This window comes from Zerene cesonia, chromosome 19, assembly GCF_012273895.1.
Source record: "Zerene cesonia ecotype Mississippi chromosome 19, Zerene_cesonia_1.1, whole genome shotgun sequence".
NCBI classification, from domain to species: domain Eukaryota; kingdom Metazoa; phylum Arthropoda; class Insecta; order Lepidoptera; family Pieridae; genus Zerene; species Zerene cesonia.
In genome coordinates this window covers 5720264-5730529 of record NC_052120.1, presented here as the reverse complement: position 1 = coordinate 5730529, position 10266 = coordinate 5720264, and positions in this window count along the sequence as shown.

Here is a 10266-nt window from a genome sequence, read left to right as displayed (position 1 = left end):
GTGATAATGTTACCTAGGTTAAGTCTCAATTTGTAATCCATCCACAACAATAAAACATAAATAAATAATTAGTTATAAAATGAGAAGAATTGTTAAAATAACCGCTTGTATAAAGTAACTCTTGACTGCTACAAAGGGTAAAGTGTAGTGGGAAGTGGAATTAGATAAGCAAGATTCATATGATTATTCTTGTTTCTTAAAAACATGTTGCATACAGACAGGCTGCTTGGCACTTACTGAGGCATTCCAAAATTCCCAGAATTCCCCATGTTTATTTCAATTTAGACAGTAGTGGGAATTTAATTTCAGTAGCACAGTTCAGAAACTATTAAAGCGGAGCACTTTAACCATAATGCAAATGTGTAAAGCCGCAAGATAAGTAGCAGCTGTCTCGGTGCTAAGTAATAGTAACAAAATTAAAGCATATTGCTTGGTTTCAGTCTAAAATATGTCTGATAGAAACTCACAACAAGTTCCGTGTTTTAATATTATGCATATGTAACTTTGAGCACAACGCAGTACATTTGAAAGTTCTGTAACAAAATAATCTAACTAAACTTAAAAGCATCAATTCTAATGTTATTTTTAAGAAGTAAATATCTATTTACTGTTAAATACAACTATAGCCACAGACAATAAAGCTATTATAACAAAGTACTTGTAAAATATACAAAATAAACGCCTGTATAAAATATTTCTACAATATATATCGACCTAAAGCTTGCAAATATATTTAAGTACGACACCTTTTTTTATTGCTCTTTCCAAATTTCGGAGCCAATAAAACTCTGATATGGTAAAGTTTGGCCAAACTTACAACATTTTGGAGCAGAGATTTCGTCTGATAAGTGGCCTGTTACGACGTTTCAGAGACTACCATTAGCAAAGGAGGTCTTGAAGTGGGGTATTTAAACTTTTATTGTATAGCTATGGTAGGATAATTAAAAGTTTATTTCAATTTATATAACATTACATTAATTAATAATAAATTGAAATGAGTCTACATAAACATAAGTTTTATAGAAATAAATGTTAAATCAAACTATCTATTATAAAGAACATACCTACTTTAAATGCATAATTATAATAAAACTTTCACCCCGCAGTTTCATTAATATTTATTGAGGATTAATTATCTAATGATCGAGAGAGCCATGTCGTGTTTTTATTCTTTATTGCAGACAGTCGTTATGGAAACGATTTTTTTATTTCGATATTTAATGAATAATTAATTCCTTTTTTCGTTTATACAAAATACTAATGAAGCAAATCCTTTTACTTCTTAATATATGGAAAATATTGCAGTTAACAAAATCTATAGACAATTGTTGAAAATTAAAATTAAAAAAAAAATGGTATTCATGCCTTCGCTCAGAATTTAGTGTTTAAAAAGGCATACCAACGGCTACTATTTCACAGGTATTTCCCGTTGCCTAAAATCGTCGAATTTATGATCCCCGTTTCGCGAAACAACAATAGAAATGACGCACTATTTTTTGCATAAAGTGTAAAATTTTAACTTTTATCGTTTAATGTCATTTCACATTGATTAACCACGCAGTAAATACAAATAAATTGTACAAAACAATACATACGTCAGTCATGAAGAATAAAAATTCATGTAATATGAGTATTTTGTATGAAGGTCCTATACCTTATATACATCCGATACAACTTACAAGACGAAATATGAATACTGTCTAATCAAAACAGTAAAATAAACTTAGTTAGCGGAAACACTAAGTAGGTAATAGCAAAGTAAAGAAATGAAAAAAGTTCTATCCATAATATGAAATTGTAGGTTAAATTTATACTTTGTAATATAATTAATGATTCTTTTTATGTTATCGTCGGTAATAGAGTTCGTGGGTCGCCTAGTGGTAAGCGCTACCACAGCCCATGAACATTTGGAGAGGCGTAAGGTCGAATGTAGACCTTACGCCTCTACTTGGTTGCCGACTTCAAATTAGAAAGCGATTAAGAACGACGATGGACGAAGGGAATAAAGAAAAGGACTGGGAAAGGTAAGGTGGTCTTCTGTGGAGGTCTTCCCCGGTGCAAGCTGGCGCCCAATTCGAGTCGAAGCGTGCTCGACTACCACATACAAACCATATACCCCATACATACAAACAGAAATGTTTAGGTTTTTCCTACAAAACGTCATATATCAACGTCATGTTCAAGAACAACAAAAATCAATCAAGCGCGAGTCGGACTCGCAACACTAAGGGTTCCGTACAAATAAATTAAAGAACAAATGCAAAATAAAATATCACCCATGCAATTTATGACCCTGCCAACCGTTGCTTCATATCGATCTTTTATTATTTGTTGTTAGAGTGTCTAACTATGATGGTTCAGCAAATACAGCCTTTTTTTAAGTGGAATCTTGCATAGATACCCACGTCCTCGGGGATAAGGCCGTGGGTTACGTCGGATTCCTACCGACCAAAACCCCACTGTGTTCCTTCGAGCCGCTTTAGAGAAGGGGCCACGGGAGCTGGTTATAATTCGTCCGCGACCCCCTCGGCGGGAGCCCTAGCAGGCGCCAAACGCAGAATAAGAGCGACAAGGTAGAATCATCACTCTACCCTCCTGTAGGCGGCGTGAGCGAAACACATCCCATGCCGCCTCTCTGCACCGGGCAATGGATTACATCCCCCATCCATTGCCCGACGCCCGTGGATAGAATCCAATTAACCTGGACGTCAAGACTCGGCGATACACGTCTGCCAGCATCTCGGCGTCAGGAAATACAACCTGGTGAGAAACGGATGAACATACAAGCAGACAGCGAAGTAGTAATTGGGTCGCGTTTTACCCTTTTAGGACAGTAAACAAATTTCGACGATTAATTTAACTTTAGTTTTATAATTTTGAGAACGAAAATTGTGAAAAAACTGTAAAATGTATTATATTTTGAAATGACACGTCCGTTATAATTTTCTGAGACTCCTGGAAAAAATTTACTAAAAATTGCTACTTGTGGACTAGACTATGATTAATCCTAAGAAAGACATGTGAATATAAATACTTTCACACATTACATACTACCTACATTTTAATAGAAATATGAATTTTATTTTTCCTGTAGGTTATTAAGAGTTATGTTAAGGGGAAAAGAAAGTTAATTGACTAAGAAATTCGAGATTTTCAGCTTTTATTAAAATGAAAAACACGAAGTTGCCTTCACCCTTAACAAGAGCTATTCAGCAAACTTTTCGCAATTAGATTTAGTTCGCTGATCTATCCAATAAAATAAAAAAGCATATTTAAGCACAATTTTTATATTCGTCATTTTATAATAGGTTTACATAAAAACTAATATCAACAAAATAAACAAAACCGAAATATTTTTCCCATTTCAGCAGTTGTAAAGTCAGTTAAGGTTATTAACATTGACCTTAGTTATTAACATAGACATTGGTCAATGTCAACGTATGACCTTATGATACCTTAAAAAAAAGAAACTGTTTTGTAGTTACGAAATTAAACAGTTTTCGAACACTCATTTTCTATTTAGACATAGCAAATTTTAACATATTGTTTGGAATCAGACTTTAGTTTTTGGGATAAACTATTGGAACCAGTTACAGATAATGAATAATATATTACGTAAAGCTAGATTTTACAGTCTTTAATATAAGGAAAAAACAACATATTTAACTATTATCTTTTTAGAGAACTGCAAGGAGTTCCAAGTCCCGTTAAGTTTGTATCTTCATCCAGTGTTCAGTTTTGCCCCAAGCTATCTAGTGAACCGTGAAAACGGTACAGTTAAAGTTACTTTCGCATTTATAATAACTGCGAATATATCTTTATGCACTATCCTCATTAATATTAATACAATACAGTGTTGTGTTAGAGTTTATACGCTTAAAATCCAGCGCCCCTATAAAATCCAGTCACGAAGTGTACCCAGGGTATACAAAACCAATTCAATATCAATTTTTCCGTTCGAAAAAAGGAAAAAGTTTTAAAAAATACCAATATTTACTTGTATGAATAAAGCTTGTATCAATATTATATGAGTATTTTTATGAAAAACTTGCCAAACAAACGTTGATAGTGTCGCTCTGCTGGCTGCCCTACCTGGCTTTGCAGTTGCTCGGATTTATAGCATTAATCTTGTCGAAAGCTTTTAAATATATATCTACACATTTAGATAGTTAGTGTCAATTATGACTTGTTATTAAATTTGGATAAAACTAACTATTACTAGCTATATGTACAATGTTAACACGTTGTTTTTATTTCAGTACATTATTTCAGCTAATCGTATAAGAAATCCAAGTTTAAGAAAAAAATCTAATAAATTCACTTTATAAGTTCTAAAACTGTGTCACATTTTCATTCATAAATCAAAAAACATTTCCATAAGATAAACGTAAATCGTCTGAATATTACTTCTCGATTACCTAGATCGAGGATACTTACCAGCCAATAAATATTGAAATTCATTCACTTAGAACCCAATCTTGGTAAATAAATTGTGCCTGGTCACGCACTCCGGCCAAATGCAAATATATCTTGGAAATATGTGCAAAAGAATAAAATTGTAGTCTTCTTTATGTAATCATAACCTTATAATTACATAAAGAAGACTACAATTTCAGATTTAAAAGTAGATGTTCCTTTGTTAATTAATCTAATTAATACCAAATAAACTTTTAACAGTTGCTTTCAATTAGTGTTTGTATTGTATTATGATAGATCATGCTTTACCTGGTGTCGGCGGCACCTTCAATAAAAATATTTTCTGAATGTAGGACTTATTCTTCACTCACTCGTATGTTGTGCAATCCTTATGAAATTACGTAACATACTATTATATACACATTATATACAATTTAAATGCCTGTATTCAAACTTCAGTTATAATGTAAACAACACGCTTATAATGTTTTCTCCTTTGAGATTACATCAAAACGTATTTTTTTACATAGGTACATATTAATGTCTGTACTATATCTTTATATCTTTATATCTTTGACCGCCTCCTTGGTACAGTGGTTAACGCGTGAGCTTAGAACCGAGGGGTCCTGGGTTCGATTCCCAGTGGGGACGCAAAAAAAAAATGTCTCGGTCTGGCAAGACACAGAAGGCTGATCACCTACTTGTCCATAAAGAAAATCGATCAGTGAAACAGATGTATACCATCTGCCCCATACCCCAGTAGGGGACACGGGACTTCACTTGCCACTATATCTAACATATTATATATATAAATACCGCAATGGCATAGCGTTATCTTCGGTAATGCTGAAAGTTAGCTATTTTAGGTAATACTTTATCTCACTTTGCAAAAGTTCCGTCAGCCAACAAGATTAAATGCAAAGTTTAAATTAATTCTAGCTTCCTTACAGAGATACTGTTTTGGATAAAGCTTTAGGTACTACGTTTGGTTTATTGTTGGAATTCGTTATATATTCATTTTTCTACAAATTTATGAAATGTGAGTAAGCGAAACGAAAATTGAAAAACCGCAATAACCTTTATCAGACTGGCACACGCCGGCCATATTTCACTAAATCGTTTCATTATCATAAATAGACCTATCGTTAGCCACTCTAATAAAGGGATTATTGCTAATAGATACTATTACATTGATGATATTTAAAGCAATAAACTAATATTAAATAGGCTATAAATCTATTTATATGTCGTATGCTTGTATTAGTGTTATACAAATTAGACACACCGTAAAATAATATAAATAAATAGTTGCCTTTGTATTTTATAGATGAATTGGATATTAAATAGATACAAATCTATTAAAAATTCAAAATGTTATAGATACTATAATAATTTGTATTATACGAAACGTTAGACGAAAAAAATTGATAACTGATGAATTAAAAACTTCAATATTGTCTTTTTTGAGAAGCATAAGTTTCAGTCTAAAAGAGAACATTTTTTTTAATGAATTATGACGAGGCTGAGATAGATACCGGTGATATCAAGTAACATTGCTAGGGTGGCGATACCTAGTGACAAATACTAACTAACAATAGTAAGTATAATAAATGTATAAAATTCCGTAATAAAATATTGCGAACAAGTAATATGTTCGCCAAAGAGAAAATGATAAAGATACCGATACCGAGTACCGATAGATACCGAGTAATCTGAATTCATCCCCGGTGTTTTCGAAATAAGAAAATTCACACGATAACTGAAAACGACGGAATAATTTTTAAAAGCGCGATTAGTGTGTGCCTTGCGCAAATTGAACTCTCTAATTGTTGAATAAATTTGTTTGGACAATAAAGACGCTTAAAACTGAAGTATGTCCCAGTGTTGGGGTCCAAATTGCTAATTTGACCACGGAGATTTAATTATGCATGCCACCCGACAGACTGGGGGTTATAAAGGAAGGGTGTCACCGGCAGGCTTGTTTATAATGTAGCAAGTAATGCGCAATCCAACCCGTCCCTGTCTGCGCCAAGTATTAACTTTTTATTACAACGAACAAACTTTTGCGGTTTATGGCCACGTAGGGGAGCACCATGTCAAATTATTTAAAGCACCTGCATATATAGTTGCGTTGGATGTTCCAAACTTTTAAACTTGTTTGGTATTTTTGGTAAAGCAAACAATGTTACATCAATTTTTAATATATTAATACACATAAATAGTTCACAATCATGATTATTCACAACCTACGATTTTATAAAGGCTACTCAGCTAAGGTAAAGATGCAATAATTACGCAAACAATCTTTGAATATTAAGTTTTACTTTAATCCTGATCTGAATAAAATACGAGACTACACATTAAATAAAACATATTTGAATTACTGTTAAATAAAAAAAAACGTGTTCAAATTTTTTACTGTTAACGATATAAGTGCAGTCTGCAGGTAGATTTTGATAGCGTATGAAGGCTATTTCGCATCAAACAGTGACAAATGCGAAATGGACGCAAAGCGTTCGTTCTAACGAACATTTATTTGATCATAACATTATATAATTTGTGCATGCTCTTTTAGCTTCCTCTTTTGTTCGTGAAACGTGGTATGGTAATTTGGGATAAGTTATTAAATAATCAAATATATTTATATATATTCATATATATAGATGTCACTCAGACGGCACCACAGGCACGACAGGGCTCCACAGGCACGAAAGGCTACCACAGGCTGCAAAAATCTACCCGCGCTTTTTGAAAAGTCCCTAAATTATTTTTAACCTTGAGTAGTGAGTTGAACTGAAAGTGGAAACTAAACCAATAATTGCAACAATATAACTTATTTACTGCCCATTCATCCCATCTCTCGTTTGTCCCTGATTCCCTGCAGGCGTCACCTGTCCAATAAAACGTTGACAATTAACTTAATTTATTGTCCGTCTGATGGAGACTGACCGTAATTCCACCGAGGGAAATATTCTATTTTCACAACATGACCAACTTTCAAAAACCTACGCGAGAAGCCCATACCGTAAAACATTAACCCAATTTCTACATACCTATATTTTGCTTTTAATGGTTATTTCTTGACGGGTCTTCCTCAGATTAATATTAAATTACACAGGATAATTAATGTCAAAAACACGTTCAGTTAGAATACATAATCTTTTGCTATTCTTTCTCAGACGAGTTTAAAATTGCATAGATGTGTGCTGTACTAATATGTACATACTAACATGACGCTTTTTTGTAATAACTATACCTTATTTACCTTACTTGTGTTCAACTTTTATTAAAATTAAAACAAATATAAATCAAAAATAAAAATATACCAAAGTACACATTTTCTTTGATGTTCAAAGAAGATTAATTATAACTTTTCGGAACTTTATAGAAATGCAAATGTACAAGTTGAGAGAGTTTTATTAAGAAACGGGTCTTGAATGAAGACGAAAAGTTGCTACTATTCATACCCGAGAGATTTGCGTATGTTATGCGAGATCTCAAACAAAATGGCAAACCAGCGCTCAAGGAACCCTGTGACATGAAAGGAATTTTAATTTTTTGGTTCCTTTTGCACAAAGGAATTTATTATTACACTCTGAATCGTGAGCATACGATATTAGGGTGTCGCCAAACCCACGCAAGAGAAGCTTGCTATATCTCCATAGATATTTGCATAATTCTTCTTAATTAACATGTGTATTTCCCAGTTCGGTACATTTCAAATGACGCTCGAAAATCCTACCATTCATACATTTTTAATAATGAATAATACTATGTATTAAGCTTGTATTTTATAGCCCAATTAATTATAAAGCAAAATATAATAATTTTGAATTATACTTACAAAGTGTTGTTAAGCCCGAAAACCTAAGTCGGATAAGCGTCAAAAGTTTAAATTAACTTGTTAGGACGAACTCGGGCCTTCATACCAATACAGTTTACAAACAAGCAACAGACGCACGCTAGCTAACATTGCATACAAATTGTGGACTCGAACATTAATACCTATAGTGCTCAACATTATACGTATCACTAACTTTCCACTCACTTGTCAATGCATCGAAAATATTATTATCTCTTACTTGTCCAAAATAGTTCGAGGGAAATCATCTTTCAGCCTTTTTTTTAATGTGGTTATTGTATAATGAGCACAACGAATTCTCTCAGGTAGGTTTTTCCAGAGTGCAATAAGTATGTTCTTCTCCATCAAAATAAATATTAATCACCATGTTATTGTTTTTAAATTTAAATGTTAATTAAATTTTAAATGAGATTTCGGTAAATTGAGAGCAAAAAGAAAGTTTTAAATGAGCACAGTTAAAAGCCTGGGAAATTCATCAGGCTTCATTTTACGTGACTACTTACAGTGGCAACTTTAATTAAAATAATAAAACTGATTTCAAATTCAATTTCTTATACCATGTTAATATTTTATATTAATTTACTGAATAGAAACTGTCTCACCAGCTTGTGCTATTTATACATTTCTTTATTTCAAACATAACTATCACAGTTCATGAGGAATAGTCTAGTGACGGATAAACGGACAGATAGACAGACATATAAATACAAGGGCAGCTCGATCTTATCCAGTTTTATCCCTTTCGGTATGGAATCCTAAAAACATTTTTTTTCTTCATAATCAGCCATAGAAATGTCGGCAATCTTTTACCTTATAGCATTTTGGGTCAGGCCTGTTTATCTTTTTTATAGAACAGTTTTGTTCTAAAATGCTTTTGGGAATTAAGACTTTTGACATTCGTAATAACGCAAGCCGCTTAATGTGCTATAACTTTTTCTGAATAAGACCAGTAAAGTGTTACTAAAAACCTATGATACTTATAACTACGTAGTATTTTTATACAGAAATTAAAATTTTTGTACATATAATTTTTTTACAATTTAGATATGAAAATTCGACTCAAATATTCTACCTACATTATTTGAATAAATAAAAATAGGATATATTGAAGAAAAATTCTCTTTCTGAGCAACCTACTTAGGTACTGTCTTTGCTAAAATATATTATTTTTTTGCGACGCCGCCGATTCCAGAGTTCAAAAAATGGGATGTGAATTGTTTCCTACCATACGATTAGGGTTGGTCAAAGCTTGTTTTTCATGCACATTTTTTTTCGCTTTACAACATATAATTAAGTTACTTTGTCAAAAATTGTATTCGCAAGCGTAAACGATAACAAAATCAAAGGGAAAATATATTTCATTTTTGTTTATAATCAATACTGAACCTGACAAAATATTTGAAATTACTTTAATCCTTCAAGAAATGGAGGAGGTTATCATTTCAACGGCATTTTTTGTGTTAGCTACCTCGTAACTTATTATTGGGTGAACCGTTTTTTATTTTTATTTTTTTTTCATTTGAAAGCTGGGGCCGGCCATGTGGTAACATTTATATTTGGTATAGATCTCACAATTTGAATGCGATTAAATTTTTTGTTAAAAATAATAAGGGTGTGATGTAAACCAGGTAAACCGGGTATCAAAACCATTAAACACAACTTGGAACTTGAATTACATAGGCGCTATGAAGGTGGATGTGGACCTTCACTGAAACATGTTTTAAAATGTGTCTACCTAACGGACCTAAGGGAGCATTTGATTCAGAATATGTATATTATTTCAATTTAAGTAAAAAAAAAATACATATTACTATAACTTTGATAGAACCCTACCGTAAATACAGGTAAAAGTAGGAAACTAAATTCTACGGAAACATGCACATGGGTGGAAAATTTATTGAATTTATATGTTTCTTTAGAAAAGAACTAAACCTTATGAAATGTGTTGCACGATAAATGTAACTTTTGTGTTTGCAATAAAAGCCCGA